We start from the raw sequence: 16,494 nt of genomic DNA, 5'->3' as shown, positions 1-16,494 counted from the left end.
CACACCTACTGTAATAATACTTACCTACCTCATAGGGTGTTGTGAGGATTAATTAATGTTTGTAAAGTGCTTTGAAGATGAAAAGCCTTGAATGAGTGCTAAATATAATTATCGTCATTCCACAAAACAGTAGAAACATCTTTGCGGCCCCCAGGTCATTGTATAGGTACACCCATGTTTATCTCCCACGATTATGGTAAGATACTGAATAAGGTCTTGAAACTTTGATAAAAACATGCTCTCTGCTTTGGAGGACACATTTATATTCATTTTCAGTTCATGCTATTCATGAAGTGTTTTTGTGATTCCTGTTGCAGAATACTTTACGCAGACTTGTGATAGAAAAGATCTACCACGACATCCACAGGCCGTAGTATTAAGACCTGTGGAAGAAAAGCCATGGGTTTGCCTGTGATGAATTATTTCCTATCAAGAGTTTGTCAGTTTGGTTTTATTAGATCTATCAGGAACTTCTGATACTAGAAATGAAGACTTTGTCAATTTATCTGCTGGATCTTGTAGAGATAGTGGGCATGGAGTGTTGGTATGCTCTTTCCTGTCTGGAAGATCTCAGAGATAGTGCTGGATAATTACTTGTCCTTTCCAAGGGCTTTCACATTGGATGTTCCTCAGGGTTACACGTCTAAAGCTGGCAGAGAAGATTCTGAGGTGGTTTGGGCTACACTTGACATCTTTACTTAATTACTCCCAAATTTGGTGCTACCCTTAATTTACGATTCTTACTCTGATGGCTGAGATAGACAAATCTGAGACGGTTTTATGTTAGTAACTTAGGCCCTAGCTGCAATGGCCCAGAACCAAAGGAGGCTAATGGCCTGATTATTAACCCGGTCTCTGCAGTGAGCCTTGCAGCCTGCCTTGAAATCCAGACTGCTGCAGCTAGGTAGTTAGTGGTACCTAAGTTAGCTTGTTTAACATGAACTCGTTGGGTGTGTTTACTTGAGCTGGCGTCACAGGTCGATCGCAGTGCAGAGATAAGATCCTGAATGAAAGTGAACCACTGCCTGGCAAGCATTATCTTTTCTTTCCTGGGATAACTATCAGGAGGAAATACCTAGAGGAAAGGGGGGTGTCAGTGTTTGCTGCAGACTTTTCCTGTTTCTTACCAGCGCATACCACAGCCTTTTATCAACATCCACCTTTGCGGGCAAAAAGAGCACAGCCCACTGCAGTACTGCTTTGTAGTGTTTCTCCCTTTGACTGGCAAAATAGTTTTGTAGAATTTAAAGTCAGTACTTCCTTCCCTCCGCCCCCTTTTCCCCTCACAGCTGACTTACAGTCAGCTTGAAGAGTTTTGTTAAACTGAAACAGTTTGGTCTTCAGGAGATGAAGCCATGTGCCGCAAGCAAAGAACAGGAGGGATCAAGAGGCTTACATCAGAACAAACTTAGCTTTGTCAGATCCAGACTAGGCTATTGTAAAGAATTAACTTTAGATCTGTTCTTGGTCTGAGCTTTTATTGAAAGACTGAGGTGTTTGTTTGGTGTACCGGCAGCTATTCTAAACTGATAGCTTCTGTTCCTGGATCTGATCTTTCGTTTTGGGGATAAAAAAAATAAATTGCAGCCATCAAAGCTGCGAAGTAAATACTCAAAATGCGAGTCAGTGGAACCAATTCAGTGATGTCTGAGCGAGACTGTAGTTTGAAATAATGATGTCAGCAGGAGGAAATGGCTCCTCTCTGCTTTGGTGAGGGCTCAGCTGCCCACTGAAGGTTCCTGAAGGGACGGTGCTGTTTGGTACTTCTGTGCAGGCAGCACTGCGCAGGGAAAAGAAGAGACAGTCTGCATAACTGACACAGTGCGATGTCTTTGAAAGGTGGCCGGAATGAGCGGCTCAGGAGCCTGCTTCCATCTTTGTTCCCTTTGCTTAGGGGGAGTCACCCTGCATGATATGCTTCCTGTAGTGCCACAGTCTGGCATCTGGGGTGTATGAGCTCCTGTTGTAAAAGAAGTTGGGAAAATATGGTTGTCTTCTTATTTTTCACAGATTGATCCTTGTCTCAAAAGTTTTTTTTCTGGACTCGCTAGTGCTTTTCAAAGCAGAGCACTGGACATGGATAGGCTGAGCTCAAAGGCGTGCATGATGCTTTGTATCCAATTCAGAATGTTTGATCAATTTTAACATAAAGTGTTCTTGGGCTCCCTTACGTGGAAAACCACTGTTGACCTCATTATAAACCCCTCCTGCTATTTAAAATTGGCAAGAACGGTCTTGTTGATCTGGAATTTTGTCAGTGAGGAGTTCTCCCTATTAACTTACTTCATTTTGTGCCCAGCCAGAACACAAATTCATTCCTTTGATAAAATATTCTTATTTAATTTAGTAGTGGGATAATTGCTCATTTTTAATACATTGTTTGTATTTTATTATGCAGTGATGGCAGCAGTATTTGTTATCATAAATAGCTTTGTAGGCTTACAATTTTTGTATCCTAACATTTGGATGATAAGCTTACAAAATGACTTAAGACGTAATCTAACCAGCTATTCTGCCACCATTAAATAGGAAAAGTGGCCTAGCATCTCTCCCTTGGGATCACCTGAGGGAAGACACACCTGGGTGTAACTTAACCGTCTGCTGTGCTGCCTTTAAATAGTAGTCAGGGCTTGCTTTTTATCTTCTCAGATATCCCTAGGGAATACACACCTTGGTTTAACCTACATACACTTCAGCCCATTTTTGTCCCTAAGAAATAACTCCAAGTGCATTTATCTGGTAGTTTAAAGTGTCTAGAAAAACACACTGGTAACCGGAACTCATCGATCTGGGTTTTCAATATTTTTGAGTATCATTCTCGTTCCCTTCTGAGCCTCTTATTTTGACAGAATATATCTGTCTTTGCCCTGTCGTTGTTAGGGCTGAGAGGAGCTGTGAGCTGCAGTATTCGGTTGGAAGACTGAAGGATAAAATTCACCATGGACATCTGAATTATAGCCTCCAAATCTGACACGCACATAAGATGCTCTTTTCTTGGCATTTGCAGAACTTTCTGTGTGTTAATTGTTTAGTCTTAAATTAAAATATAAAGAACCATTATTATATATGAAATATCGTTTCCTGACCAGTGATTTAGTGTTGCCTATAAAGCACAGCATCTGTAGCAATGTGACAGCCACTATAAGCTGTTATTGCTTTGTTATTTTAGAAATGAGGATGAGCTCGAGATGTGGTGTTAGACTTGACTCTGGGCCTTTCTGCTCTAGGTGAAATTCAGGTGGGTGATGTAGACGCGTGTTATAGTCAATGTGTCATCTAGCAATATGTTCTGTTTTGCTTTTTTGACAAGACTACTATTAGTACGCAACTTCCAATACAGGAGTGAGGTAATGAATTTAAGCCAGAGATATTGGGCTAATGGAGTAATAATCTCTGATTCTCCTCACAGGTTTATTTTCTCTTGTGCTTTGTTATTTGTTCCTTTTGACTGTTCAGTATCACATGCCATGTTCAGGACCCTGTATCGTTCCAGGGCAGACGGACCTTTCTCCTGTCCTCAGGGAGGAATGCTTATTCCTCCTTGGAGCAGATCACTGTAAGTAAGTGAAGTTTGAGACCTTGGAATCAGGTTGAAAAATCCTGTAATGTATCATAAACTTTCTTCTCTTCTCACAGAATGTAATTTGTGAAGAGTTGGCAGCATTCTGTCAACTTTCCCTTTTTTGTTGACATTGCACTTCAGAAAGAATCTTTTGTGATTTTCTTCCCTTTTTTCTTACAGGGTTAACAAAGGGAAAGCTTTCCTAGCCTGAAGCTGCCGGATAAGTGGTAGGTTGGCAGGCTGTCTTTGTTTGTTTGGTCTTACGGCTTCTTCATGTTTGGCTGCCAGGCTCTTTCTAACATCACGGAGTTGTGCAGAGCGAGGCTATTGGGGGAGTTTTGGTGACATGGCGATAATAAGGAGGAACTCTACCTTACATCCGTTTCCAGAGCATGGTAATTTGATTAATGCATTCTCTGTCAAAGTCAAGAATGTAGAAGAGCGTGGCCAGTGTCAGAAGACAGATGCCTGAATCCTAGAAGTATTTCATCAGGGCACCTGGCAGTGGCACTGGCAACTTTGGTATGGATATCGGAGAGAAAAGAGTTGGCTGATCCTCTGCCTAGGCACCTCTAACTCCTCTGTCTAAATAGGACTTTCTAAAGGTCAGACCACACGAGATTCAAAGGAGAATGCTATTGCATTCTGGTTTTGAGGCCCTGAGGGACTGTGGGAGTTTCAAGAACATGTGGAGCTACAGGTGAGGCCTTTGAACTGTATGAGTCTTCCAAACCCAATCCTGTCACATTCATGATTTTGAATATGTTATGCAGCTTTGGCCACTTAGCGCTAAGGCATAGGCAATGAAATGATCGCTCATATACATTACTTCATATTATTGCTTCTAAGGCTTGCCTGCTCGTTTTATTTTCCATTTATTTTAAGCTGCAAGATGATTTAAAGGGTGTTGAATAACCCACATGTACCCCAAATAGTGTGCATCTTTTAGTTCTCAGGCTATTTTCTGGTCTGTTCCTCCTTGCTGACATTCTGTCATGAGCATGCAGCATCCTTTCTGGAGCTGTGACTGAGCTTAGGAGCAACATTTGTTTGTGAATGACATGCGATGTCGCTTTGTGGTACAGACGAAGCATGTTAGCAATTTACTGCACTTGCATACTCTGCAACCCAAGATGAAACACGTTGTATTCTTGCACCCTTCCTTTCCAACAGCTGAAGAGAATCTGGTTTGAATTGTTTGAGAATCTCTCGTGTAGTACTCAGCCCAGCGGAGTGCACTCGGGACCTGCTTGCAGGTGCTTTCTGGCTTGCAGAACCTCCTATAGCCCTTTCAAAAACTGAGGAATTTGCAAACAACTGGAATATGGCTTTTGTATTTGCCTTGCTCAACATATTTTCTGTAGGAGTCTCAGAATACCACAGCTGGAGATAAAACAGTACACCCCTGTACCACAACCTTTAACAAAGTTTGCAACCAGTTAGTGACACGATTGGTTCTAAACAGGGTGATTAATATTTAGCTAAGTAGAAGGCAGCTAACAGTGTTCTACTCCTGCCAGAGGCTTTGGCTAGCGCATGATTATCTCCTTATAACTGGCTTGGCAGACGTGTGCATGTGCTGGTTTGGCTTTTTGGTTGGGTTTTTTTTTTTCTGGGTTGTTTTTTTTTTTTTAGCCCCTTAACCATGTCTGACAACCAGAACAACTGGTCTGTCTTCTTCCTTTCTTGGAGTGTGCTTGGATGTTCCTAACTACAGCGCTCCATAAGCAGCCAGTGCCAACACATGCACGCCCTTTTAGCGTTTCTCCACTTCCATAGACTTTGGGGGAACGTTTGTCCCAAGCTTCCCAAAATGCACTGACAATATTAATGTGAGATATAGAGGTGCATATACAGGATTAGTAGAGCTGTATTGCAGGAAAGCTGTTTTAGGCATACAACTCCAATTTAGTTCTTGACACAAGTTTCTTATGAGCTCATTAAGAGAACATAGTTATAGCTGCAGTATTTATAGGCAAAGCTGACAGGTGCTTAATATCATCACTGCAATGTGTTAGCTCAGATTCTACCAGCTATTATTGTGTTGATTTTGAAACAGAAAGGAAAAGTGGGAAGAGTTTACCTAGGACATTGAGGAGGACTAGCACACTTGGGTTTTCCTAACAAATTATAATGCAAACATGGCCTGGGATGAATTATTTGACACAGTCTAGGGCATTGCTTGGCTTTGGGGAAGTATGCAGCACGCTCAGCAGGAAGGTTATGGCTATACGTGGCTGTTAGTCAGGGTTCTGAGCTGCCCTTCCTAGCTCGGTATGCAAGGCTTTGGAGCCGTCAGGTCAGTAATCAGAACCATGCAAGAGAGGTTTCCCCCATCCTGTCCAAAACCTTTTCACATCTTGCTTGGGCAACCCTTCCCTCATCTTTATCTTCACACACAATAGTGGAAAACATAAAACCTAGTGCTTCCGCAAACAGCAGTTGAAATCATCCCAGAGGTATTATCTTAGAAACTAGAAAATGATTCAATGAAAGAAGGAATGAATCATATAAATACTCAAAGTGTTGTACCTCAGCAATGTCCCTCCCTTCTTAGTACAAAGCAAAGAACAAAAGCAGGCTGCTGCCTGGCATGGGCCCCTCCTAGATGACTTACTGGGACTGTGAAATCATCAGAAGCCTCAGAAAGAAGTGCTTATGCAGCGCTTATGACTTGATTTTCTTCTCTTCAGTTCTCTGTAAGCATGGAACTGGTAGCTGTGTTCTCTTGAACGCTTGCATATATTCTAGAAGATGGATGGAGGAGGATGTGGACTGAAGCAAATATTTTATGTTCACAGATTTCTGGATGGCTTTTACATTTCAAAAACTGAAAATGGATTTTTAGAGATAAAACATATTGCGTGGAAGAGGGGGCATAAATGCTATAAGGTCATGAGAATATGAAACCATATTTTCATTGCTGAGGATGATTTGAAACACTCTTAGAAAACAAGCAATGTGAAATTGTGTGGTCAGTTCAAATGGAAAGTTATAATGGGGGGTAAAAATCCTGAGCAGACCGCTAATTCCTATCTGGCAGACAAACCGAGGAGCTTCAGTGAGAAAAATACTGATCTCATATTGCCAGATCTTAAATTGGATGTGTGAGGTACAAGAGCCAGAGTAACCCACCCTGAACAGAAGGTATTCAGGGCAAATTATTTTTTGGAAGATCATTGTACAAAAGATGAAGAGAATAAGGAGCATAAAAAGAAGTAATCGCAAGTGAAGTGTTAATTCTAAATTCAGTTTAAAATGTTTTATCTTCTTAAGCAAGTATTATGAGCTCGTGTGATCCTCCAAAAGCCCCAGTCTGTAGGGTTTCATAGGAAGCAATAGCACTGGTTTGCCTTCACCGTCAGCTCTTTGTAAGTCCTTACTTCTGATGGTTTGTTCAGTAAAACAAGAATCCTCCGCAGGTGCTCTACATTGCCTGAATGTCTCCTTGCCAGTGGGGGTTTTTCTTCTTCCTTATTTTTCTTCTCTCTTGTTTTTTTTGCACAGTATGCTTTTCACTCAGGCTCTTGTGACATCAGTGGCGAATGTCTGTGAGGAATTGCCTCAGGCCAGTGTGACTTTCAAAGGATAAGACAATTTGTTACCTTGCCAATGAACAGTTTATTACATTTCTAATTATTGTTATTAGTCTGGCAGGTGGTGCCATGCATGATATTTTTACAACTGCCAAAGATGCAGGTACTTCTTTCGTGACAAAAAATAACCTGACTAAGATTTAAAGAAAACGCAGGCATTCTGCTGGAGTACGCGTTTGATAATTCTTTGCGCTAACACGGTGTTTGCAGCACCTGTCTGTTTTAAATCTAAAGCCAAAACATACTGACTCTTGAAAGATTTTTGTTGTGAGACCAATTGTAATTAGAATGTGTTAGCAGCCTAAGTTAGACGTGAAGGTATTTCTCCCGCCCTCTCAGGCTCTTTCCTCTAACCTTTATTGCTCTACTTGTTGTGTAAATTAAAGACTCATCATATTTGTAAACTCTAACTCAGAGTTCCTGTTAATCACCACCTAAGAATACTAAATTTTCCTTTTCAATGAAGATCTAAATTCCTTAACTAGAGACTTTGCTTTCTCTGCTATGTAGGGTTGTGTGCAGCCAGATTCAAGAAATACAAGTGACAGAAATACTATGTGCGTTCCAGTATGGGCTCATGCAATACCCTGCTGTCCCGCTGGAGCCGCACAGCCCGGTCCCACCCATCGCTGCCTGTGCAGAGCAGTTGATAGAGCCTGCCATGCCTTTTGCTTCGTCACGTATTGTGTGGCAGAACCTACTTTCTCAAAACAGTTTCACGTTGCTTATTCCGCTTCAGTAAACACTGAATGATTTCATGTCACACCATTACTAACGAGAAGAAGATAATTCAAAAGCAATACAGCTGGGAGATAAATCTGCTATTTTTATGGCCAGCAGTCTGCTTGGTCTCACTAATCAGCATTGCAGTAACAGCTGCTTTGTTCTTATTCATGTGGCTACTGTCTTCACAGACATGAAGCGTGTTTTTCTGTCATTCTCATGATACAAAGAAAGCTGTTCTTGTTAAAGAAAAAAATCAATTTATTCTTTTTATATATAACCCTCTTTGCTTCTTCACTGTTTGACCATGAATATCGAACAATCATATTCAGGAGAACCAGACACGTAGAATTGTTACAGTTAATCCAGCCGGATTTTACTGTATTGCACTTCAGTTTGGGGAACTAAGGAGTTGGGACATTCTCTCATCCAGCTCTGTCTCTGTCCCTACCTCGATCTTTTATGACACAGCTGTGATGTGGCAAGACAACAAGTTTCCTGAATGCCACATTCATGTCCTGTGAAAACGGAATGTAAACTGGCAGCAACAGGAAATTAAGTGATGTGTCCTGTAAGGAAAACTAATTGGTACAATCGGTCAGTACCAGATTTAGTGTTTTTAAGTCTGTCTGTGACTTGGAGGAACTGCAGCTGCGCTAGAACGGTTTGGGGATTTGGCTGACTTATGTATGCACCCGCCAGGGCTCCAGGTAAGAGCTGATCTTGCTGGAGCAGAGAGCATGGGCATGTTTTGGAGTCATTCCCTGCAGGGGCTGTTCAGCAGGTACAGTAGGCCAAAAGTGGCACCGATTCAAAATAGTGGCTAGAAAGATATTACAGACTTGACTGCACCTGGTGCAGGGGAAACACTGAAGATGTCGGTCCCCTCCCCTTTCCCCATCAATTGTCTCATATTTCTGAGATACAGGTGTGTGGCTACAGTGTAAACAGACCAAAGAGTTTTCTTCTAGGCTAATAAGCTGCATGTTTTTTTTCTTATAGTATCTCTGCCAAAATACAGAGTCATGCAGTATGAACTCCTGCACTTCCACACACCCCGTGCACTGGGGAGAAAGAGTTTTGTTTCTGGAGCCAGGACGGCAGACAGAGCCCCTCTTCAGCTGTACTTCAGTCTTTTCTGGATATATTTCAGAAGTTTATTTTTGTCTTGTCCATACACCATGCTTTCTGCCAACTGTCAGAGCACCTTAAATTAAGAGATAATCATAAGCGTGAAAGTGGAGTTTGTTTTTCCTGCGCCATTCACTGATCTTCCTGTTGTGACTATCCAGAAGGACTGCAGCGCTGGCTGTGGTCGCGGGCTTTCACCACGAATCAGAGGAAAAACTGTTCTGTCTTCATCCCTAAGCTTGCGAGTTACACTGAGCACTCCAGTCTCTGAAAGTCATCTGAACAAATTCTGATGATGTTACTTTTTTCTATGTAGCCTGGATAAAGCTGTAATGCTAAAGAAATTGCAAAGGTTACTTTGGCTGGGCTAGGTAGTATCTTCTGAGACTACTATTTCTTCAGTACCGGTTGTAGCTCTTGATACCACAACACCGCTTGCAAAGGTCTAAGGAGAAAAGGAAAAGCACAGGTGTGAGGAAGCTTGCATTGTACAACTGTGTTATCTGCAATGCAGACAAATGATTTATGATTGCATGTTTCATGTAGCAGGAATGATATTGCCAGAGGTAAGAATAAGGAGGAAAATGCAAGCTCCCTTCAGGTGACAGACATCTTAAAAATAAAGAGGATCCTTCTGAATTTTCTGGCAAGCCTCATCAGGATAGTCCTACAGCAAAAAAGGGGAGTGTGACTTTCCCTTCGCAGTCACTACAATTGCCCCAGAATAACCACCGCTCACCGAGATCCCCTTGATAGGCAACCAGGAGAAGTGGTGCCTTGCAGCTGACTGTCCCGAGACTCTATTCCCCGTCTGCTTCTGCACACAACTTGCTCCTCTGTCATTGTGCAATGCCACATTAATATGGACGTGAGTTGGACCGCTCTGGCCACTCTTCCTTTTGCTTTATAGAAAGGAAGGAGAAGTTCTGTCATCAGCAGGATTAATGAAATTTGGTGTCCCAGGGCTTTCCGGTCCCTTCCAAAGAATGGAAGGCCCTAGGTCCTGGTGGCAGGTATTGGGAAAACTTGGAATTGCTCTGTCTCTCATAGACTGGACAGGGGTCAAGGGAAACGAGGAAATGCCTGCAGTGCTGCTAGGTTGGCAAGAGAACCTTAATGCTAATCTGAAGTCAGCTGAATAGCATCAGCTTGAAGTAGAGTAAAGTTTAGATGTTTAGCTGATCATACTTAACATTTCAAGTACGGTGCCGTCTATATGTAGTCACAGCTAGTGCTTTATCAAGAGAGATACCTTGCACAGGCATACAAGGTCTGAGCCTTGAAGCAGCGGCATCTGGTCTGATCTAAATCATAGAATCGTAGGATCGTTAAGGTTGGAAAAGACCCTTAAGATCATCGAGTCCAAACACTAACCTACCACTGCCAATCATGCGTAACAACCTGTAAGGGCTGAACCCTTGAATCAACCATTTTGTTTCATCCCTATTTTCAAGTTAGTTTGTTGTGCTTTGGGGTTTTTTTCCTTTTTCACAATTTGAATCCATTTTGTTAATTCTGCAGCTCTGCTGTCATGCTCCGCCTTTGAAAATTGTTCCTTTTGTTCCATTACTTTTCCCTTCGCTGTTCAAGGGTGTTTTCCAAGGCAGATCAACACCAAGCCTGGGTGCTTGGCCTGGATTTGGGAGCTCTGGACATGCCCTGGTAGGGTGTCTGCAGCCACTAGATGGCACATCGCAAGAGCAGCTGTACATCCGGAACAGCAGCCTGACGTTTTCGGTCTGTTAGTATGATTAAAGGATAAATAATATGAAATGTTTCTTTAATAGGAGAAAATACACAGCATTGACAGTAGTGATTAAGTTCTATTAAACAGTTGTTATTTTGGACACCAGGTGATTAGCGTATTCAAACCACTTCATTTCCAGACTTTGGCCCCTTGGTCATTACTAACTCAGATCATAAAGTTCAGTGAATCAAGTTGTAAATAGTTTTATTGGTTCCGTCCTGGAAAAAAATTGAGGGTTGTGAAATTCCTTGATGATTTAAAGTTGTGTATTTCCTAAGTCCTTGTATTTCTATTTTCTGTTCTTTGTTTGGCTGTTGGTTATTGCAGAAATTCTAAATTCTGTTTCTGCCTTTGCAAATGCTAAAACCAACATGCTAATTGAGAGCAAAGGGTTGTATTCCTAGAGCAATTATGCCAAACAGAGAGAGCTGGTGTTTTGGACTAAGATGCCACTACTGCCAGCATGCCATTGTTATCTGAGGGAGGAATTACCTCCAGGGATGGCGGTGGAACTGCCCTTACAGCTTCTGGAGAGAGGTCCGTATTTACATACATGCTGATGACTGTTGACTAAAACATGGGACTTTCATGTTTCTGTTGCTTTGTGCATTGTTTTCTGAAAGTATCTTTCAACTTTTTGAGAATTAGTTTGTGTCCGTTATGTGATCAGGCTTCCTTCAACGAGTTTTTGGGTTTTGTTTGTTTTAAATGAAAGCTTAGGAATTAAATTCTAAGATCTAGATATATTTCAAGTGCTATACAACAAAGCTTCCTTAAAGTTAATTTTAATAGCTTTTAAGTGACCAGGAGCAAATTTTTGGTTTCCCCAAACCAACTTGAGGATTAAAAAGACATACTGGCTTTATTCTGTTTTGACTTTAAAATTGCCATGTGTTCTGTTAGGTCTGTTTATGATTTCAGTGCTTGATGAAGTGACCCTTGCATCATTTACATGCCACTTTACAAATTTCTGTCAAGATGTTTATGATGAAGTGCCTTTCTCAAATGTGAGCCGTTTGCATTGCTCTGTTAGCCTGCTTAAAATTCATCGGGTTTTCTGCTGCGGTCGTGTGTCGTAGAAATGCATACATTTACCCGGGTAAGTCCTTCGTATTGTCTTCGGTGTACATGCATGTGCCTGTAGGACTTGCGTGTGTGCGTGTGCGCGCGCGCGTGTGTCCGGGCAAGGCAAGGCAAGACAGCACCATAACTCCAGGGAAAATGGAGGAGGTGACTGCGAGTCACCCACTTACTCACTGGCATATACTGTGGGAAACCTGTATTTTGTGGTTTTGTAGAGCATTTGCTTTTTAGAGAAGGCAGGCAAGAAGGCAGACATCCCCTTCGCATTAACAAATTTATCACTTACAACTCTTATGTAAAATAAACTTAGTGTCAACTCTGAAATGAAGAGCTGCGTTGGAAATCACACCTAGCTACAACAGGTGCTGAGCTGGCAGTTTCGCAGAAGATTGTGAAATTTGATCACACAATGGGAAATAGAGCCACTCCTTGAGGGCAATATCTGGAAACATAATGGGGAACCACCCTGCAAAGGTGATCTGTGTAATAATGGGGCTTAGAAACACTTTCTACCTGCTTTGCTTAGAAAATTAGGAACATTTTTAATAGTGTTACTGGGTTTTGCACAAGCACACTATATTTAGCTGTACCTCAACTAGTCCTGCACTCAGACACACCCAAGGCAATAAACTGCCCAGTGCGCACTTGCTACTACCATCACTTCAAGGTGGAAACTATTAATGAAATGTTCCGTTCTCTTTATGTCCGGGTATTATTGTTAGCTTTTCTCCTCTGTCTACAGGTTACAGCTTTTCACCTCTCTCCTTCTGGAAGCCGGGCATTTCTATACCCCTTGAGTAACTTTTGCTGCAGCCATTTTCTGGTAAGTCTTTAACCTTTATGTACTCATACATGCTAATGACCATGGAACACCCAGCATTATTGCGTTGGCCCCATGACACTCTGTGCTACTTGATGTCTCTCTTCTTTCTTCTTGAGATTGCCATAAAGATTGCACCTGTGCTCCTACATGTACTTATGCACACCACAGCCGCTGAATAATGTAGACTAATAGAAAAGACTTCAAAGAATCATAACACAGTTTTAAAGGGCTGGCAGGAGAGACTGATGGGAAATGTTATAAGAATTCAACATTTCCTGCTTAGCTAAGCAGTAATTTAGAAGGACATGTAAACTATGTGCAAGTATTTCAAAGAAAACAAAAAGCAAACAAAAGCTGTGCACACTGCCCTGGTGCTGTAGACAAAGAGCCAAGAAGGGAGAGGTTTGCAGCAAATCATCTGCTTGAGTTTGTCATTTTGTTAGGTACTCAGACACAGGGTGAGCAAGGTAATGAAAGTATTTAGATAGATTTGGATGTTATTTGATAGGGGTAAATGCAAAGGGAAAGAAGGTGAATGGTTTAGCAGTGACCTGAGCAAGTCATTATGTGATTGAAATCAGTTACCCAGGAGCTCATTAGCAAAAGAGAATAAATGTCCTTCCTTCTTGCGCTGTGAGTATTCCATTGGATCCCCATCTCATATCAAATCAAAACACCTTCTTTCAAAGCCGCTGAAGGGTTAATATCACTGTGCTTTCTGGGACAGTGATTTTTCCAGAGCAACTATACTTGTCAGGCCAATGAAGCTATCAGTGCAAAGGGAATCAGTGATCAGCAGATACCAGAATTGTCTTGACAGTTGAAACTGGAAAGAAACTACTGCAGGTTCAGTGAATTCTAACATTTTATAAATTGTATGTACACCGCGCTTTGTCCTTGTCTCCTAATAATTAGGATAGAGAGAGAAAGGAGAAAGATTTTGAAGGGTGTACATGCTATTTTAGAGTGAAATTCACTCACGTTCACTCTCATTGAACCAGTATGATTCAAGTGGGATTTCAGAAATGCAATAGACTTTGTGCAAAACTTAGACAGGCAACAATAGAACAAAGCATTTGGCACAAAGTTCAGGGGCATGTGTTGTATAACTGATCTATATGAACCCAACCTCACTTATGGTACTAAATGCAAGTGCTTGATTTGGCAAAGTGTCTTTGGACAATCCAATATCTTTGTCAGTTTGGTCATTAGGAGTCTATGTGCTACTGAAAGGCAGTTCCAGCAGAATAGGGATTAAATATTTAACCGTATTAGGGGCTCTTGAGGATCCGGGAAAATTGGACTTTTAATAATAAATTAATACTTTAACAATAAGAGAAAATAAATTATGCTCACTTCTCTGATTATTTCAATATATTTTAAGGAAGCACACAGACAAGCAGTTGATATGTGGAAGACGGAAATAGAAGCAGTAGTATATAGTAGCAAAAATCTCCATAACACAGGGCTACATTAAAAAAAATAAATCTTTAATTCTATCATATATATTTTAGGGCACAGGGATTCTCCCCCTTCTCAAGAGAATATTGCTATTCTTATCATGACCTTGCAGACTGTAATCTTATATAGAATCATAGATTTGTTCAGGTAGGAAAAGACCTTTAAGGTCATCGAGTCCAACCGTTAACCCAACTCTGCAAAGTCCACCACTAAACAAACCATGTCCCTCAGTGCCACATCTACACATCTTTTAAATACCTCCAGGGATGGTGACTCAACTGTTTCCCTGGGCAGCCTGTTCCAGCACCTCAGGGGCCTTCTTGTCCCGAGGGGCCCAAACCTGAGCCCAGCATTCGAGGTGGGGCCTCCCCAGTGCCGGGCACAGGGGCCCCATCCCTGCCCGGCTCCTGCTGGCCACACCAGTGCTGACACAAGCCCGGGGGCTGGTGGCTTCCTTGGCCACCCGGGCACTGCTGGCTCATGCCCAGCTGGCTGTCAGCCAGCACCCCCAGGGCCTTCTCCGCCGGGCACTTCCCAGCCCCTCTGCCCCAGGCCTGGGGCGTTGCCTGGCGTTGGTGTGACCCAAGGGCAGGACCTGGCACTTGGCCTTGTTGCATCTCTTCCTGTTGGCCTCAGCCCATCGATCCAGCCTGCCCAGATCCCTCTGCAGAGCCTTCCTACCCTTGAGCAGATGAACACTCCCGCCCAACTTGGTGTCATCTGCAACCTTACTGGACGTGCACTCGATCCCCTCATCCAGATCATTGATAAAGACATTAAACAGAACTGGCCCCAAAATTGAGCCCTGGGGAACCCCGCTTGTGACCAGCCGCCAACTGAGTTTAACTCCATTCACCACAGCTCTTTGGGCCTGGCTGTCCAGCCAGTTTTTTACCCAGTGAAGAGTACGCCCATCCAAGCCACGAGCAGGCAGTTTCTCCAGGAGAATGCTGCGGGAAACCGTGTCAAAGGCTTTACTAAAGTCCAGGTAAACAAGATCCACAGCCTTTCCCTCATCCACTAAGCGGGTCACCTTGTTGTAGAAGGAGATCAGGTTAGTCAAGCAGGACCTGCCTTTCATAAACCCGTGCTGACTGGTCCTGGATCACCTGGGTGTCCTGTACATGCCACGTGATGGCACTCAAGATGATCTGCTCCATAACCTTCCCTGGCACCGAGGTTAGACTGGCTGGCCTGTAGTTCCTTGGATCTTCCTTCTGGCCCTTCTTGCAGATGGGCATCACATTTGCTAATCTCCAGTTGACTAGGACCTCCCCAGTTAGCCAGGACTGCTGATAAATGAAGGAAAGTGGCTTGTGAGCACATCTGCCAGCTCCTTCAGCACCCTTGGGTGGATCCCATCCAGGCCCGGAGACTTGCGTGTGTCTAAGTGGTGTAGCAGATCACTAACCGTTTCCCCTTGGGTTATGGGGGTGTCATTCTGCTCCCTGTCTTCCAACTCAGGGGGCTGCGTACCCAGAGAACAACGGCTCTTACTACTAAAGACTGAAGCAAAGAAGGCATTAAGTACCTCAGCCTTGGTCACTATGTTCACCTCCACATCTAATAAAGGATGGAGATTCTCCTTAGCCCTTCTTTTGTTGCGAACGTATTTAGAGAAACATTTTTTATTGTCTTTTTATGGCAATAGGCAGACTAAGTTCTAGCTGGGCTTTGACCCTGCTAATTTTCTCCCTCCATAACCTCACAACATCCTTGCAGTCCTCCTGAGTTGCCTGCCCCTTCTTCCAAAGGTCATAAACTCTCCTTTTTATTCCTGAGTTCCAGCCAAAGCTCTCTGTTCAGCCAGGCCAATCTTCTCCTCCGCTGGCTCATCTTTCAGCACATGGGGACAGCCCGCTCCTGCGCCTTGAAGATTTCCTTGAAGAATGTCAGGCCTTCCTGGACTCCTTTGCCCTTCAGGCCTGCCTCCCAGGGACCCTGTCAACCAGGCTCCTAAACAGGTCAAGGTCTCTCCTCCAGAAGCTCAAGGTAGCACTTGACCCTGCTCCTTACTTCTCTGAGAATCGAAAAACTCGACCATTTTGCGATCACAGTGCCCAAGACGGCCTCCAGCCATCACATCCCCCACAAGTCCTTCTCGGTTCACAAACAACAGGTCCAGCAGGCGCCTTCCCAGGTTGGCTCCCTCACCAGCTGTCAGGCACTTATCTTCCACACACTGCAGGAACCTCCAAGACCGTTTCCTCTTTGCTGTGTTGTATTTCCAGGAGACATCTGGTAAGTTGAAATCCCCCACGAGAACAAGGTCTAGCGATCGCGAGACTTCTCCCAGCTGCTTATAGCGTATTTCATCTGCCTCTTCATCCTGGTTGTGTGGTCTATAACAGACTCCCACCATCATATC

At 43.1% G+C, this 16,494-nt stretch overlaps 1 protein-coding gene and 1 long non-coding RNA gene across 3 annotated transcripts in view; both read left to right on the top strand.

Annotated features, from left to right (window-relative positions):
* The window catches only part of SLC46A1 (solute carrier family 46 member 1), an 85,636-nt gene that overhangs the window by 48,105 nt on the left and 21,037 nt on the right, over window positions 1–16,494 (top strand). The window contains exon 2 of one of the 2 annotated variants that reach the window (XM_075113572.1): window positions 12,585–12,665. The gene's annotated coding sequence lies outside the window, so the exon portion shown is untranslated. Of the gene's footprint in view, window positions 1–12,584; window positions 12,666–16,229; window positions 16,368–16,494 lie in introns of those variants that run through there. The other variant, XM_075113573.1, reaches the window with a different exon arrangement.
* Window positions 3,193–4,299, top strand: LOC142066199 (uncharacterized). Its single transcript, XR_012663634.1, has 4 exons — window positions 3,193–3,238; window positions 3,410–3,556; window positions 3,743–3,789; window positions 4,156–4,299. It is a non-coding gene; the product is annotated as an uncharacterized LOC142066199 (long non-coding RNA).

This window comes from Phalacrocorax aristotelis, chromosome 18, assembly GCF_949628215.1.
Source record: "Phalacrocorax aristotelis chromosome 18, bGulAri2.1, whole genome shotgun sequence".
Lineage (NCBI taxonomy): Eukaryota > Metazoa > Chordata > Aves > Suliformes > Phalacrocoracidae > Phalacrocorax > Phalacrocorax aristotelis.
The sequence above is the reverse complement of the archived record's forward strand: the minus strand, read 5'-3'. Positions and strand labels throughout refer to the sequence as shown.